The sequence below is a fragment of the Euphorbia lathyris genome, chromosome 5 (genome assembly GCF_963576675.1).
Source record: "Euphorbia lathyris chromosome 5, ddEupLath1.1, whole genome shotgun sequence".
In the NCBI taxonomy this organism is placed as follows: domain Eukaryota; kingdom Viridiplantae; phylum Streptophyta; class Magnoliopsida; order Malpighiales; family Euphorbiaceae; genus Euphorbia; species Euphorbia lathyris.
This window is the reverse complement of record NC_088914.1, coordinates 65,832,460-65,849,616: the sequence shown is the minus strand read 5'-3', so window position 1 is coordinate 65,849,616 and position 17,157 is coordinate 65,832,460. Positions and strand designations below refer to the sequence as shown.

Below are 17,157 nucleotides of genomic sequence, written 5' to 3'. Positions count from 1 at the left end.
GCCAGATGCACTTTTAATGCAGACATTCTATAATGGATTAAATCCTACAACTAGAGGTTCATTAGATGCTATGTCTGGAGGGTTATTTATGAAGAAGACGTCCGCCCAAGCAAGAGAACTTTTGGAGGAAATGGCAATCAACAGCAGTATGTGGCCCGCAGAACGTGGACATATACCAACGGCGAAACCATCATCCTCAGGTACATCATCGGTTAAAGGTATAATGAATCTTGATCCAGTAGCAATGTTACAAGCCCAATTTTCTGCCTTATCGCACAAAATTGATAAGTTTATGGCACCATGCGATCCTAATGATCCAATCCAAAGAGACATTGATTACGAAGGTATGAATGAGATAGAACAGGTAAATTTTGTCCAAGGACAAAACCAAACTACTAATCCTTATTCTAATACTTATAATCATGGATGGAGAAATCATCCTAACTTTAACTGGAAAGATGGTAATAATAATAATAATGCAAATGCTAATCAATATCGTGTAAATAATTATCAAAATCAAACAAGAGATACGATTAGCACTTTATCTTCAAAAATCGACAAATTTATAGATGATATGAATGGAAAGGTAAGTAATCAAGATGATGGTTTTAAACGGATCGAAAGTAAATTCGATCAGCTTATCAAAAACCAATCATCTAGCATCCATAATTTGGAGGTTCAAATTGGACAACTTGCTAAATCAATTTCATCCCGCAAAGAGGGAAGTCTTCCCAGCCAAACGGAAGAAAATCCGAAAGAGCATGTTAAGGCTATCACTCTTCGCTCGGGGAAAAACTACTTAGGTCCGGAAATGCCCGGAAATTCAACTTTACCTGGAAATGATTTACCAAAATCCAAAGAAGATACGTTAAAACAAAAAGATACACCAACTGACTCTAATACGAAACCCTTTGTACCAAAACCACCTTTTCCACACAGGGTCCGAAATAAGGACCATGATAAACAACTTTTATCATTTTTAGATAAACTTAAAAATTTGCATATAAATTTAACATTCATGGATGCAATTACGCAAATTCCTAACTATGGAAAATTCTTGAAAGATTTAATTTCAAAAAAGATTAGTTGGGAAGGAATTTCATCCATTTCACTTTCTGAAGATTGTAGTTCGATAGTATCAAGCAAATTACCTACTAAACTCAAAGATCCCGGATGCTTTACCATTCCGTGTAAATTGGGAAATATGGAATTCCCAAGTTGTCTTTGTGATTTAGGAGCTAGTATAAACTTGATGTCATTGTCTATTTTTGAAAAATTAGGTTTAGAAGAAGACATCAAACGTACCAATATGGTTTTGCAATTAGCGGATCAATCCACTAAAAGACCATATGGTATAATTGAAGACGTTTTGGTAAAAGTTGACAAATTTATTTTTCCTACTGATTTTGTTATCTTAGATTTTGCTTATGATGTTAATTGTCCGCTAATCTTTGGTAGACCGTTCATGAACACGGGACGTGCTCTAGTTGATGTGTCGGAAGGAAAAGTAGTTTTAAGAATAGGTGACGATAAGATCGAGTTCGATATGAATCAAGCAATGAAATATCCTATGGAGGATTTCGCCTGTATGAAACTTGATTTAGTTGAAGAATATATTAATGACATTGTTCAAAGAGAAGAAATAATAGAACCTATAATGGGTGAAGAATTAGAAGATAAGGACCCAGAGCCTTTGATTCGAGAAGATGGACCAGTTCCGCCTTCAGTAGTAGTTCCACCTAAATTAGAACTTAAAGAATTACCAAACCATCTAAGATACACTTTCCTAGGCGGAAGTGATACTCTACCTATAATCATCTCTAACAAATTAACAGAAAATCAAGAAGAAAAATTGAAAGAAGTTGTTAGAAATAGAATAGGAAGTATGGGATGGCAGATTTCAGATTTAAAAGGAATAAATCCTAGTATTGTAATGCATAGGATTCACTTAGAAGAAGATAAGCCTCCTAAAGCGGATAGACAAAGACGTTTAAATCCGAATATGAAAGAAGTAGTAAAAAATGAGATTACTAAACTTTTAGACAATGGAATCATTTATCCTATTTCGGATAGTGAATGGGTTAGTCCAATCCATTGTGTACCCAAAAAGGGAGGCATAACTGTAGTAAGGAATGATGAAGGTGAATTGATACCTACGAGAACCACCACCGGTTGGAGGGTGTGTATAGATTATAGGAACCTAAATAAGGCAACTAGGAAAGATCATTTTCCTTTACCTTTCATTGATCAAATGATCGAAAGGATAGCCGGTCATGCATTTTATTGTTTTCTTGATGGCTATTCCGGATTCTTTCAAATATATATTTACCCGGATGACCAAGATAAAACAACCTTCACATGTCCTTATGGAACATTTGCATATAGGAGAATGCCTTTTGGTATATGTAATGCACCAGCAACTTTTCAACGTTGTATGACTGCAATTTTTAATGATTTCATCGAAGATATCATGGAAGTATTTATGGATGATTTTTCAGTTTATGGAGATTCTTTTGATGCATGTTTAAAAAACTTAGATAAAGTTCTTTCTAGATGCGAAGAAACGAATTTAGTATTAAATTGGGAAAAATGTCATTTCATGGTTAACGAAGGAATTGTTTTAGGTCATAAAATATCTGAAAAAGGATTAGAAGTGGATAGAGCAAAAACTTCAGTAATAGAAAAATTACCCCCACCAACAACTGTCAAGGGAGTAAGATCATTTCTAGGACATGCAGGTTTTTACAGACGATTTATAAAAAACTTTTCTGTGATTTCCAAACCACTTACTAATTTGCTTATGAAGGATTCAACCTTCGATTTTAATGAAGATTGCATTAAAGCTTTCGAAACATTGAAAACAGCCTTAGTCAGTGCACCCATAATTGCTAAACCCGATTGGGATTTACCTTTTGAAATCATGTGTGATGCAAGTGACCTAGCTGTAGGATGTGTTTTAGGTCAAAGAAAGGATAAAAGATTATATGTTATTTATTATGCAAGTCACACATTGTCCGGTGCACAGTTAAATTACACAACAACAGAAAAAGAGATGTTAGCCGTAGTATTTGCATGTGATAAGTTTAGGTCATACTTGTTAGGATCTAAGGTTATTATTTATACAGATCACGCAGCTTTACGTTATCTGTTTGCTAAGAAAGATGCAAAACCGCGTCTGATTAGATGGGTTTTGTTGTTACAAGAATTTGATATAGAAATTAAAGACAAAAAGGGAGTGGAAAACCTTGTCGCCGATCATCTATCGAGACTAGAAGATGAAAACGGTCCTATAGGTGAAACTATCGGTATACGAGATGATTTCCCCGATGAACATCTCTATCAGGTAGAAAGTATCATGTCACCATGGTATGCAGATTTTGCTAATTATCTTGCAACCGATATTGTTCCGGAAGGATTATCTTCCCAACAAATGAGGAAATTTTTCTTCGATATTAAACAGTATTTTTGGGAAGATCCCTTTCTGTTCAAATCATGTGGCGACGGGATAATTAGGAGATGTGTTGGAGAAAATGAATATGAATCTATAATAACGGAATGTCATTCCAGCTCATATGGAGGACATAATGGAGTTAATAAAACGGTAGCTAAAATATTGGAATGTGGTTTCTTTTGGCCTATAATGTTTAAAGACGTTGGTTCATTTATTACTCGTTGTGATAAATGCCAAAGAACGGGAAATTTAGGAAGGAAAGATGAGATGCCCCTCAAAAACATATTGGAAGTTGAAATCTTCGACATGTGGGGAATTGATTTCATGGGACCTTTTCCGCCTTCCAATGGTAAAACCTACATATTAGTAGCCGTTGATTATGTTTCGAAGTGGGTTGAAGCAATTGCAACCCCTACGAATGATTCTAAAGTAGTTGTTAATTTTCTTGATGATATATTTTGTAGATTTGGTTGTCCTAGATTCGTTGTTAGCGATGGCGGTACCCATTTCATAAATCGAAATTTTGATATGCTTATGAAAAGGTATGGAGTACGCCACCGCGTGTCAACGCCATACCATCCTCAGTCGAATGGCGGAGATCTCAAATAGAGAACTCAAATGGATTCTAGAGAAAACTGTTTCGTCATCAAGAAAAGATTGGTCACAAAAACTCAATAATGCGCTATGGGCATACCGTACTGCATTTAAGTCACCAATAGGAATGACTCCATATCGTTTAGTATATGGAAAAACATGTCATTTACCAGTAGAATTAGAACATAAAGCCTATTGGACTATTAGAAAACTTAATTTTGATTTACAACAAGCAGGAAAGAAACGTTTGCTCAATTTAAATGAGTTAGATAAGTTACGTCATCTTTCGTATGAAAATGCGAGGATTTATAAAGAAAAAGTAAAAAAATGGCACGATGCCAAGATCAAAGTCAAACACCTTAATGTTGGAGATAAGGTGCTGTTATTTAATTCACGGCTTCGTATATTTCCAGGAAAACTTAAGTCCAGATGGACCGGACCGTATTTAGTCGTCAAAACATTCGACTATGGTTCTTTAGAACTTGAGGAAACCAACGGCAATCGTTTCAAAGTTAATGGTAATCGATGTAAAATTTATTACGAAAATATTTCCGAAATAGGAACTAATTTCGTAACAAAATTTCCTGACATATAAATCATTTCGTTTTTCTACACATAGTTTTTATTTATTTATTTATTTATTTTTTATTTTGTTTTAGATTATATCATTTTATGTTAGAAATTTTAGATATATAAAAATATATTCAAGTCATTATTTTTAATTAATTTTTAGGAATTTAATGTGAGTTAGAAGAAATTTTGTGATTCTCAGTTGAGAATTTGGAATTCTCAGTTGAGAATTCATATATTTAGAATTCTTAAGAAGGTAAGAAATTTTCTGAACTTATAGAGAATTTAAAATTCTCAGTTGAGAATTTGGGTAAATCTGGTTAGCTAGGAAAATTTCTGGACTTACAGAGGATTTGAGATTCTCAATTGAGAATTCTGACTTCAATAGAGTTCAGTTAGACAGGAAAAATTTCTGAACTTACCAAGGATAGGGATTCTCGGTCGAGGATCAGAGATTAGGGGTTTTTGACGCCTGATTTCCGCAAGGAAATCAGCGTGTCGCGACCGCGGGTCAGAATCCTCGGTCGCGACACGCTGAATTTCTGCAGAAATCAGACCTGTGTCCTTCATTTTCCAGCAGACACAACTTTTCAGAAACGAAAAATTGAGTTTCTTCATTTTTAAGAGGTCTGATTTCATGCCTTTTTACTTCAAAACAACACCTCTTTTCATCCTAGGATTTTATAAATAGGTTCTAGATGTTCAGTTTTCTGTCACATTCTTTTCATCTCTGTCAGAACAATTCTCTGATTTTCTTCCAATTCATCTACCCAGAAATTAATTTCAGAACCATTCTTCCTTACTCATTCCAAACACCATGACTTCCACAAACACTCATTCTAAGAAAGTTGTTGCTTCACGCAATAAAAATACTGATATATCAGAGCGTTATGGATGTAACTTTCCAATCTTCAATCATGATGAGGGAAGGCGCTTCTTGAGGCTTCGATACACATTCTTTGTAGGAATGCTATACATGGATGACTTTCTTAACGATCAACTGGGAATTAAAGACGACATGAGTCGCTACATGGAACGTTTAGGATGGACCAGATTTGTTAATATGAAGTTTCCTATAATTGGAGACTGGATATTAGAGTTCTTCTGTACGGTTTGTTTTGTTAACAAGCGTCGGGTGCGTCTTAGTTTTCATCGGGATGGCAAAACTTTTACTTTTGGATATCCTGAATTACATGCTTGGTTTGGTTTTCCCTTAAAGGATACTATCAAACGTCATCCTGGAAGAGACATGACATCCACTGATATTTGGCGAATGCTCACCGGCATCTGGCCTTTCAATCCTAAACTTGCCTATAATAAGTCTTTTTATTCCAACTCTATGCTGTATTTGCATAAATTTCTGAGTCACAGTCTGTTCGGTCGCACGTTCAGTAGTGTCGTCCAAGAAACTGACCTTTATGTCCTTGGCGATATATTTCAAGGCAACGTGGTTGATTCTTCAAAGATTTTGATGGATGGTCTTGTTGCCGCGTCTAGATCCAAGGCTAAGAAGGTTGGATTCGGGAATATCATATGTGGAATAATTCTAGGGACCAAGGGAAGTATTTCTGTTCCTTGGAGTGATGCTGAATCTTTCCCAACACTAGACTATGAATTTTTAGAATATGAAGGTCTAGTGAAACGAGTTTTTCGATCAGGCCCAAATTTTCTTTCTGCACCAGAACGTCAAGCCTTCGTGCAGATAAAAATAGACCGCTATAAGGCTAAGAAAATCCCGATTGAAAGGGACGAATTTCTAGCATAGCTTTGATTATTTTGTTTGTAAATATCTTGTACATATTGCTAATCAATAAAACTTTCTCTTTTGCATTATTTCTTGTTTTTGATTATTTGGTTAAACTATCATTTAATCTCATTATTCTACACTAATGAATCTATTAAATAAAACTTTAATACATTCATGACTAATTAAATGTTAATAACTAAGTTTCAATTCCTTAAATAAAGATTTATCTAACTTACATTAATAAATGAACATAATTGCTTCAATTAATTTTAGTTCCAAACATTTCCTATTCTTAATTTAACATCCATTAATTAAAGCATTTTCATTTATTTTTCCCATTAATAAGGATAAACCTTTGGTTTTCCTTATCATTTAATGTTTTACATTTATGTTTTTAAGTACAGATAACATTTTCCAGGAGTTCAGGATAGAATTTATCAGGAAATTGCACAAAATGAAGTTAATATGCCGATTTTGGGTGACCAGGGAGTGATCCGCGGCCGCGAATGCATACATTCTCGGTAACTTTAGCAAATTCTCTCAAAAATTCAGAAAAAAATTGGCTACAAAACGCGAGCCACGGCCGCGAATGTGCGTCCTCGATCGCGACATGCGTCATTTAGGGACTTCCTAGTCCGGATTTTTGCCTATTTCTTCCATCTCTTCGTATTCCAACTATACCTATTACTCTTCCTATTCCTACTCTACCTATTAATCTTCCTATTCAACCCTATATATACCTATTACTTACACAAACCTTACATCACCTCCAATTTTAACCAATCCCCTACTCTAACCTCTTCCCAATATCTTACTTTTACTCTTCCCAATTTCATCATTACCCTTTTCAATCACTTAACCCTTTCAAATTCAAGTCTCCATACAAAACTTCTACTTCATCTTCAACCTCAAGCTTTTCTCTCTTTTCATCTTTTTCTCTAAACCCTAACCACCATAACCATGCCTAGAGCAAAGCGTGTTGGACACAAGCCGGCTGTCACTGAGGCTAATCGCCTTCGTATTAGTTGCGGGGCTTATTTCGACATTCATTCAGAGGAGGAAGTTGGACGTTTCAAGCATTTTTCACACGCCCATTGTAAGTTCGTGGAAATGCAGTTTCTTGACTTTGATTCGGTAAGGAAGTTGAACTTCACTACTCAAATTGATGCTTTTATTGAGACTTTGGGGTGGGAAACTTTTGCTTCTATGCGTTTTCCCCAAATTCAAGAATATGTGGTTGAATTTTTGGTTACTTTAAAGATGAACAAAAAGAGAACGGAAATTTCTTTTCGGAATAATGGTACTACCTATACCATAGATTATGAGGCTATGGGAAATATGTTTGGTTTCCCTACTAGTGATTTTTATGATAAGCCTCGGGATTTTGACAATAACTCTTTTTGGCAAACTCTTTCCGATCAAACTTCTTTTGACTCCAAAAACACTTCAAGCAAGTTGATTAAGGACAATTGTGTGTTCTTCTTTCACAAATATTTGAGTTTTTCACTTTTTGGTCGTGTTGAGAGTTCAAAGATTCAAGTCCGGGATTTGTTTGTTTGGGATTGTTTGTTCAAGGGTTTAAGGGTTGATACCATTGGAATGATATTTGACAATTTGTATCGTGCTTCGAGGGCTCATACCACTCAAGTCCCTCTCGGTAATTTAATCACCGCTATTGTTTTGGGAGCACGGGATGAATTGGCAACTTTTGACATGTCCACCTACCATGGGTATGTTCCGGTTTTGGACATTGCGGCTCTTGAGCGGGCTCATTTGTTGGTTTCTGCGGCTCCTCCCGTTTTTATTTCTTATGCTACCAGTATTGCTCATCTTCGTGGCACTATGGGTGGAGGTGCTTCTAGTTCCCATAATGTAGGTACCGAAGAAGGGGGTGCGGAGCAAGGAGCGGAAGATGCACCACAGGCCCCAGCAACTCAAGACAATGATCCGGTGGATTTGAGGCGTATTTTGAACCAAATCAATGCCAATAATAGACAAATGAATTTGAGAATTGATGATTTGGTGGAGAACAACATGGTGATGAATGACAACCTCAATACTTTGCGGCGCGAGCATAGATCGACTCGGCATCGGATGCTTTCGTTTTTCCGTCGCCGAAATGTGGAGACTTCACCAACACCTCCGGATTCCCCGCCGCATGCTTAGGTTTTATCTTTCATTTTTTTTATCTTCTCCTGTTTTAATTTCCGTTTCGTACATTTTTATTTTCTTATGTTTCGTACAATTTCAATTTTAATTTAATTTTGTGTTGAATGTTTTCTTTGCTATATCTTTCATTTCTTTCCGTCTGTTTAATCTTTAATGTTTTATCTCCATTTTGCACCAATGAGGACATGGTCCAATTTAAGTGTGGGAGGAGATATATACATATATCATTTTTATACAAACGAATGAATGAATGAATGTATGCAAATGAATGAATAAATGTATGCAACACTCACTTGTTTTCAAAAATACCAAATGCAACGTATATTGCAACACTTTTAAATATATATATTGCAACAAATGAAAAAACTTAACATTTTTTATGAAATATCATTTAAATTTCTTTTATGATTATTTTTAGGTCATCATTATCGATAGAAATAAATATTTCTATACGGGTAATATTTTTCAAAAATTTTCACAAATCTTCGACACGATTTTAAGTAAAAAATTGTCTCGAGTAAATGTATTTAAGTAATAAATTCTTTATTTTCAATCTCTATTTCATATCATGGAATCCATGATACAATAAATCTTATTTTAAATTTTCAATTAGGTCTATAGGCATTAAATTGAACTAACAATTTTTAGCTCGGTTTTGATTTTGTCTTACATTAACACCAATTGAAGTTTTTAAGGAAACTATAGCCATAATACATGTTGAATTTTAAGTCAATATAGGATGAATGTGCTAATTTTCTTTTTCCCAAGTTATAACTAATAAATCGTATTCTTAACTTTTGGCCACGATTGAGACCAACCTTATCACAGTCGAGGTATGAAAGGGAAGAAATAAATAAGTTAAGCATACTTTTGGCCACGGTTGCGACCACCCTTATCACAATCGAGGTATGAAAGGAACGTTTAAAATTAGAAAAATTAAGCGTGTTTAAAGTTTAAAGTAACGATTGCGTCCACCCATGGCATGGTCGATACCTCTTAAGCGAACACAAACAAATGCATATAAAGTTACGGTCGAGACCACCCTTATCACGGGCGTAACTAAGCAAATAAATTAAACTTAATACTCATATATAATAATTCAAGTTTGGGAAAGGAAATTTGGTGCTTTGAAATGCCTTGAGATGAAAGACTCAATAACATGCGTGCTTACATCGTCCCAAATACTTCAATTTAAACATTGAAATACAAAACGAATGATATATCGTATTTATACTAAGTTAGTTTGATACTTTGCGTATAAATTTGCCATGTGAAGTTAGTCTTTTCGGCTTAACTAATTTAAAAGGTAAACACAAAGATATATGTTTTATTTTCATAAAGAGATTAGTTAAGGAATAAATTCAGTGAAATTTTGCTCGGGACTAGCAAAAGATTAAGTGTGGAGATTTGTTAAGCCCAAAATATACCTAAAATATCATTAACATTTACATCATTTTTATTACAAATTTATGTTGTTTATATCTGTTTAGATTACTTTTACTCTCAAATATCTTTCTTTCTTGCAAGGTACCTAAATATTTGGTAAAATCCAAATAGGAACGAAAAAGGATCTAAAACAGAAGAAAAACCCTACAAAAGGAGTCAAAGACGACGTAAATCGAAAGCACCAAGTCGAGGACACGAACGAAAGCAAAGAAATGGAAAACTCACCGTGCCGCGACAGCGAATCTCCCACCCGCGGCCGCGACACGCGTGGTTCATATTTCCTCCCTTCGTCCAACGTTCAACTTAATGCTCCCCCATTCACGGCCAAGGATTCCTATCCTCGGTAAGTGCAGAAATTCTGCCAAATGCATTTAACACATGTTGAAATCCAAGAAACGCGTTCGTTCGAGTGGATAAAGACGTCCTTTCACAACGGACACGACTCTTAACCAACGGATACAATTTTTCACAAAGGATACATCACTTCAAACACAACCCTTCAACATCTATAAATAAAGAGTTGATGTTGAGGACTAATATATATGTAATGTTATGTAATATAGATATAGAATCAGAGCGTAGAACTAATGTCTAAGTTCTAAGTAAAAACAATTCGAGAGTTAGAAATTAGATTCTGTACAAAACAAGATGAGGTACACATATTGTTTATAGTTTAATTACAACGCAGTAGCGTTTAGGCATTGTTCCAGTTTTAGTTTGCATCATGGTAGTGGCCGACCGAATCCCTATTACGAAGTTACAGCGAGAAGATTGAGTAGAGTGTTCGCCCCTGAGCCTGACAACCTCTAAGGAAACCCAAGGAAAGGACTGATCAGCCGTTCACTTGCACGCCCTCGAAGAACTCGATGCTCCATGTTCTCTGTAAACTTGTATCAATTTATTTTTCATCTAATAAAGTCCGTTCTATTCGACAAATCGTTATGCAGCACTTATGGTAACCAATCCAATGAAGTGAGGCTGGTGTTTTCATTAATACGTAGTTAAATTCAAAATCATTACAAGGAAACTTTGTTGAACACTTAGGCAAATTATCATCTCGAAAGAGTTTTAATTTGAGTAAGGGCAACTATCCCGAAAGGGTTTTGTCGCGTTCAAAGCCAATTAATTAGAGGTTCCGTCATTTATTTCATCATCATAATTGATACAAAGTTTAAGTTGTTTTCTTTGCTTAATGCAAATGAATACATTCATTGTTTTTCTAAAAAGTTCTAAATGTTCCTGTTTTGTAAAATTCATCCCTAAATCAGAAGATCTTTCTAACAATCGATTTATTCTAAATATAAAATCTTATTCCAGCATTTTCAAATACTCAAAATCCATAAACTCAGTTACACAATTATTTTTTCCTAAATTCAATTAGACAAATTTCACTTTTCATTTACAATTAATAGTAAATCTAACAAGTTCGAAATTAATAAATTCAAAAATAAGTTTTTCGTTAAAAAACGTATCCCTGTGGGATCGATATTTTTATTACTACAAGCGAAACCGTGCACTTGCGGAAATCGCTCAACACCTGGACTGCTCAAGCATGTACCTAATAAGAAGATAAACGTACTATTAGTTGATTGAGATTACAAATACATGATAAGAATACAAACATCTTCCAATAGAACGTATTGAAAATACCTGATATTAGTTGCGTGGGTTTCTATCTGCTTGTGAACCTTCTGCCATACCGTATCCAGCGATCATGTGGCTGTATTGAGCCATTGCTTTAGACTCGCATGTTCGCTCTCCACACGACAAGTGGTTGTGTTGCCAAAATGTATGAAAATTTTCGTCCAAGCAACAACAAACTTATCCTTATGCATCAAGCACGTCTCCGAAACGTACGAGATAAGAGTTTGGTACCTGCTCATCGAATCATTCATCTTGCCCAGATTTTCCTCGTACTCCGCAATGGATAAAGATTCAATTAATGTTCTCCATTTTCCATTCTTGAATTTACCGGCACTTGATTTGTCTCCCATAATTCTGTACGCTTGATCTTCTACATCCTTGTTTATATGCCAGGTGCATTGCAAGTGTGCTATATGTGGGAAAACCTCCAGAATCGGTTTCAACAACCCTAACTCCCTATCACTGACGATAACAGTCGGGTTGAGATCAAACCCAATCAAAACCCTCAGCCGCTGCAGGACCCAACGATAGCTTCCTTCAGTCTCATCTTTAATGATGGCATATGCGACCTTGAAATTGTTATTGCAAGGCGTCATCCCAACAATTTCAACAAATGGCATTTTGTACTTGTTGGTTTTGTACGTTGAATCAATGCCGATGTACCAGTGATAAGTCCTGAATAAATCTACTGATTCTGGATATGCCATAAACACATGTGTAATCACGCTAGAATCACCCTCAGTTTGCGTATAATGAGCATACTTGTTCTCGAGAGCAATATGATAGAACTGACTAGCCAAGTCTCTACCTTCGAACCCATCCTTCCTCATCTTATCTCTATAGTTGTAGACGTGTTTAATTGTTGGGTTGTCTTCCGGATGCTTTTCTTTAACGGCTGTTAAAATAGGCTTTGCTTGAGCCGAACTCATATCACGAATGATTAATTTAGATGTGGTACCACTACAAGAAAATCGCTTTTTAGCAACGTAAAAAGTCGTTGCTAAAAATATTTTTGGCAACGATTTTCCCTCTTTGGCAACGACTATTGCTCGTTACGAGAAGATCCGTTGCTAAAGGGTTTCGCAACGACATATCTGTCGTTGCCAAATAACGGTTTTTGGCAACAACATCCTTGTTGCGAAAAAACTAGCGTTGCCAAATTTGGTGCGTATAGGAGGAGATGAAATTTATCTTTTACAACATTGTATGACGTTGCTATATATGTTTACATTTTGCAACATGGATGTCGTGGCCATAAATATGCGATTTAGCTACAACTGAAGCCGTTGCCAAATATTATGATGATTTGCAACAGTGTATGTCATTGCTAAAAATATAAGGTTTAGCTACAACTGGTGTCGTTGCCAAATAGTACGATGTTTTTGCAACAGTTTATGGCATTGCTATATACGTTTCCATTTTTACCATATTGTTTAATGTTTTGCAACAATTTTTGTCGTTGCCATATATTTTGATGTTAGCAACACTCATTTGGCATTGCTATATATTCCGATGTTTTAACAAGTTTTACTGTTGCCATATATTCTGATGTTTGGCAATGAATTGTTGTTGCAAAATAAAACTTAACAACTATATATACATGACAACACTAAAATGGAATGCAATAATTACCATAAATAGAATGTTAATTGATATCCATAATTAAATACCAAGTTAATATATATTCTTATCTACATAAACCATCATATCTAATTACATAGTCCAAAAATTTCAAGGATTACAAAAGGCTTGAGTATGAATTTCACAAAAATTATAACCACAAGTTAGATAACTACAAAAAATGGTCTATTCTCTCAAGCATGGATTCCTTCTTTTATACTCCACTTTCATTCAATGATCATCACTGTCATCATGAAACTCCCTCCTAAATAAGAATAAGAAAAGAAAAGAGGATAAACAAATATATGAATAGGGTCATGATAACATAAAATGAACATGATTAACATATATCTTTCAAGAAGTGATCATGAAATTGACTAGCATGTTCCTTACTCCTATAAAATAAAATAAACAAACCAAATTTGAAAAACCAATCTCATTGTCCACCTTCTCTCAATAAAACATCAGCAACATTAAAAAGATAATTCAAAATTACTTGCTTTAAAAGTATAAGTGTCTGACTATTGGCTATACTCACCTTTTATATTTTGCAGCAAACGAAATTTCAGTGACCAATTCAAGGAGTTTAAACATCAATACATGTATAATAGAAATCATGGTGCAAAATCCTATGAAATTTGTTATAATTTCGGTGCTATAGTAATGTAAATCATCAAACTATAGGAAAAAAAGAAAAAGAGAGGCAGAATATCAAAAAATGGATGATCACGGACTCTTAAAAACATATAACTTCAAACTTTTTACGTGACGGAGTTCAGTGACAAATTAAACTATACTGTAAAACTCATGTTTTACAAAGAACATCAGACACATATGAGATTGTGTTTTTTTAGAGAAAATCCTCTTCTAACTCTAATTACTGATAATTGAGCACATTGTGTAATTAATCTTTGCTTAATTAACGAACATTTATATAATCACAGGCTAATTACGTGAGATCATACAAACCACATAATTCTAATTATTAATGAATATTGGACACCCCTGCATATTAAAACACCACTCTTGTCTTTCAAATTGCTCCATTTTTCAGAATTCATTAACTAAATTCGTATGCAAAATATATTGCAAACCATCATAGAGATTGACACATTTAATTTCTCTAAGTACTACTTTTTAGATAATCCATCAATGGCATATCATGTATGAACTTAATTGGTAGAAAAAATACATAAAAAATAATTGGAGCTGTTCTAGGATAATTAAACATTTGGATTAAGAAAGTTGAATGAGGAAATAGCTTTAAATTTGGATTAGTTGAAGTTGTTCACTCGATGCATAAGCCAAATATTATATTAGATCCCTAACTATGTCACTCCACTTTATTGAGGATTTCTAAAGGATTTAAAGTAAGGCATGGAAATTGAGTCTTAGCCTGAACTGGAAATTGAGGACTGATATTTATTTTAACTATCCAAGCCATTAAAAGGTAATCAAGAGCTTAGATTGCTAAAACAGATTATCTCATGTTTTACTGCTATGGGAGAGAGGATTCCAATCCATATGATAAATGAGGTGTAAGATGCAATTAATAGAGTATATGTGTATATATCCAACACAATACTGTTAATATTCACAGCACTATTTCAGGAATATTGTCAAGACCATATTTAGATGATTTTACTATCAAAGATTACTTACTAAGCCTTTGAATGTGTGTACTTAATGTGAGCAGCAATAGTTTCAGCCCTTGATTTACAAAAATTAATACCAAAATTCTGTACTTGTTGAAACTCGATTAGGCAATTCCCAAAATTTCATTTTTCTTAACAATTGCTCTCTAACATTTCAATCATTGATACCAATTCTCATATAAAGTTTAAATTCACAAACAAAACTCTATCAATTAAAAGGCAACTTAAAAGGAAGTATAAGTTATGGTACCTCTGTGCTTAATTCAACTATGTCTGATTCTAAAATCCCCACTGACAGCCGATTTATGTTGAGATGAAGAAAGGAGTCTAGTTATCAGCATCTCAAGTTCAGTGAATTTAAAACTTCATAATTGCAGAACAACCCCATTAACTTTAACTGCTAGCAGAAGAGAAATAATCCAAATTAGAAGGGAGAAAGTAAAAGAAAATGTATGATTTGGTATCAACCAAAATTGATAAAAATTGCCCCTGCCCGTATACAAAATAGCACAAATATAGGCTTAATGTACAAAATAGTACCGATATAGGCTTAACGTTTAAAAAAGGTATCAATTTAGACCTCGAGAACAGATTGGACATGTCACTCCGTTAAGTTATGTTATCGATGCTTAAATTGGTAACTTTTTTACACGTTAAGCTTATATTGGTGCTATTTTTATACATGGAGCCTAAATTCATACTTTCCCAAATGCTAGAGGCCAATTTTAGTATCTTATCCCTAGAAAAAACAATAATAAACTAGATAATATAGGAACTGAATATACAAGGATATAAAAACAGCATAAAAAGAGAGGTAAGTTCATCACAATTTTGATAAAACTATCCTAGATTTCTCATATCAGCATAAAAATCCTTCTCTTCTAACTTTTTTAGCTTGTCAACTATATGAGAAGTTCTACATGCACAAATGGAAGCATACAATTACATTATAAACCCATTACCAAATTAGCCTAATCAATTACCCAATAGATGCTTCAAAAAAATTACCCAAATAGACAATACAAATCAATTATCAAAGCTTAACATGGAGAAACTTATGGAAAGAAATAAACCCAAAATAACCGCAATTTTTATTCATACTCGAATCATCTAACAATCGAAAACAATTAAATTCATGTAGTGCAGAAGAAATCATTATATTTCTGTTACGTGATTATTTATGCAGTTGAATTCAGAGATTTTGTAATTTGAATTTTCAGATTTGATTGCATATATAAACCAAGAAATATTTGCACATGCTTGAAGAAGAAATATCAGAAATGACAAACATGATACATAACAAACTACAAACACATAATCATTAGAGCTCAGAAAGAATTGCTGGGATATAATGAGATAATTCTGCTGTAAGTGACTGAAAGTCGTTCACAAGTTGCATGTGGAAATCCTGATCTTGTTCTCGGATCAGTCTAAAGTGTACACGAATAACACGCTTACAAATAGCCATGAATTCTAGGAGTGCAGCTATCAGTTGCTGCAATACTTGGGAACATAATCTCTTAGCAGGTTCACCGAACAAGAAGGATGTGCAAACAGCTAAGACTCCACTATTTAGGAGGAACTGGAAAATGAGGACTGATATTTGTTTTAACTATCCAATCCATTAAAAGTTAATCAATAGCTTAGATTGCTAAAATAGATTATCTCATGTTTTACTGCTATGAGAGAGAGGATTCCAATCCATATGATAAATGAGGTGTAAGATGCAATTAATAGAGTATATATGTATATATCCAACACAATACTGTTAATATTCACAACACTATTTCAGGAATATTGTCAAGACCATACTTAGATGATTTTACTATCAAAGATTACTTACTAAGCCTTTGAATGTGTGTACTTAATATGAGCAGCAAACGTTTCAGCCCTCGCTTAAATGAGATTTACAAAAATTAATACCAAAATTCTGTACTTGTTGAAACTGGATTAGGCAATTCCCAAAATTTCATTTTTCTTAACAATTGCTCTCTAACATTTCAATCATTGATACCAATTCTCATATAAAGTTTAAATTCACAAACAAAACTCTATCAATTAAAAGATAACTTAAAAGGAAGTATAAGTTATGGTACCTCTGTGCTTATTTCAACTATGTCTGATTCTAAAATCCCCACTGCCAGTCGATTTATGTTGAGGTGAAGAAAGGAGTCTGGTTATCAGCATCTCAAAGTTCAGTAAATTTGAAACTTCATAGTTGCAGAACAACCCCATTAACTTTAACTGCTAGCAGAAGAGAA

At 34.3% G+C, this 17,157-nt stretch overlaps 1 long non-coding RNA gene across 1 annotated transcript; it reads right to left on the bottom strand.

Annotated features, from left to right (window-relative positions):
- Positions 1 to 13,459: 13,459 nt before the first annotated feature.
- On the bottom strand, positions 13,460 to 17,065 carry LOC136229261 (uncharacterized). The gene is made up of 3 exons (XR_010689026.1): positions 16,993 to 17,065; positions 15,147 to 15,293; positions 13,460 to 13,506 (listed from the first exon to the last, which is right to left on the bottom strand). It is a non-coding gene; the product is annotated as an uncharacterized lncRNA (long non-coding RNA).
- Between the last annotated feature and the right edge of the window lie 92 nt (positions 17,066 to 17,157).